This window comes from Aotus nancymaae, unplaced genomic scaffold, assembly GCF_030222135.1.
Source record: "Aotus nancymaae isolate 86718 unplaced genomic scaffold, 86718_ANA_hifiasm-v0.15.2.pri h1tg000017l, whole genome shotgun sequence".
NCBI classification, from domain to species: Eukaryota; Metazoa; Chordata; class Mammalia; order Primates; family Aotidae; genus Aotus; species Aotus nancymaae.
In genome coordinates, this window is record NW_026988429.1 from 13,498,821 (window position 1) to 13,500,739 (window position 1,919).

The window sequence follows — 1,919 nt, forward strand, 5'->3', positions numbered from 1 at the left end:
CTGACCTTTCTCTCTGGTTGCCCTTAGCATGTTTTCCTTCATTTCAACCCTGGTGAATCTGACGATTATGTGCCTTGGGGTTGCTCTTCTTGAGAAATATCTTTGTGGTGTTCTCTGTATTTCCTGGACTTGAATATTGGCCTGCCTTGCTAGATTGGGGAAGTTCTCCTGGATAATATCCTGAAGAGTGTTTTCCAGCTTGGATTCATTCTCTCTGTCACATTCAGGTACACCTATCAAACGTAGATTAGGTCTTTTCACATAATCCCATATTTCTTGGAGGCTTCGTTCATTTCTTTTCACTCTTTTTTCTCTAATCTTGCCTTCTCGTTTTATTTCATTGAGTTGATCTTCAATCTCTGATATCCTTTCTTCTGCTTGGTCGATTTGGCTACTGAAACTTGTGTATGCTTCACAAAGTTCTCATGTTGTGTTTTTCAGCTCCATCAATTCATTTATATTCTTCTCTAAGCTGTTTATTCTTGTCGAAGGCCTTATCTGCATCTACTGAGATAATCATGTAGTTTCTGTCTTTGGTTCTGTTTATATGGTGGATTATGTTTATAGATTTGCATATGTTGAACCAGACTTACATCCCCAGGATGAAGCCTACTTGATCATGATGGATAAGCTTTTTGATGTGCTATTGCAATCGGTTTGCCAGTATTTTATTGAAGATTTTTGCATCTATGTTCATTATGGATATTGGCCTGAAGTTTTCTTGTTGAGTCCCTGCTGGGTTTTGGTATCAGGATGATGTTGGTCTCATAAAATGATTTGGAGAGGATTCCCTCTTTTTGGATTGTTTGGAATAGTTTCAGAAGGAGTGGTACCAGCTCCTCTTTGTATGTCTGGTAGAATTCAGACATACAAAAGGTTTAGCATTTAGTCAAACCTTTTTTCTAGGTTATTAGTTTCTTTGCATTGGGTTAGAACCTGTTCTTTTAGCTCAGAGAAGTTTGTTATTACCCACTTTCTGAAGCCTGTTTCTGTCAATTCATCACACTCATTCTCCATCCAGCCTTGTTTCCTTGCTAGTGAGGAGTTGTGATCCCTTGGAGGAGGAGAGGCGTTCTGGTTTTGGGTGTTTTCATCCTTTTTGTGCTGGTTTCTTCCCATCTTTGTGGATTTATCTACCTGTGGTCTTTGTAGTTGCTGACTTTCAGGTGGGGTCTCTGAGTGGACATCCTTTTTGTTGATGATGAAGTTATTTCTTTCTGTTTTTCAGTTTTCCTTCTAACACTCAGTGCCCTCTGCTGTAGGACTGCTGGAGGTTCACTCCAGACCCTGCTTTCCTGGAGATCACCTGCAGTGGCTGCAGAACAGTAAGGGTTGCTGCCAGTTTCTTCTTCTGTTATCTTTGTACCAGAATGATACCCACCAGATGTCAGCCTGAGCACTCTTTATGAGGTGTCTCTTTGCATATACAGGTGTTGGGGAGCTGCTTGAGGAGACAGTCTGTCCCTTACAGAAGCTCAAGTGCTGAGCTGTGAGATTCATTGTTCTGTTCAGAGGTGCTGGGCTGGTACGTTTAAGTCTGCTGCAGTGGAACTCATAACTGCATTTTTTTCCCAGGTGCTCTGTCGTGGGAAGGTGGGGCTTTATTTATAAGTTCCTGACATGCTGCTGCCTTTTTCCGAGATGCCCTGCCCAGCAAGGAGTTAGCCTAGTCAAAGTCTGCCAGCAGAGGAGTTGCTTAGCTGCCGTGGGCTTGGCCTAGCTGCTGTGTGAACTTCCTTGCGGTTTTGTTTATAGAAGTATAGTTAGAACTGCCTCAGTAATGGCAGACTGTCTCCATAATGGCAAACTGCCTTGGTAATGGCAGATTGCCTCAGTAATGGCAGACTGCCTTGGTAATGGTGGACTGCCTCAGTAATGGCAGACTGCCTCGGTTATGGTGGACTGCCTTGGTAATGGTG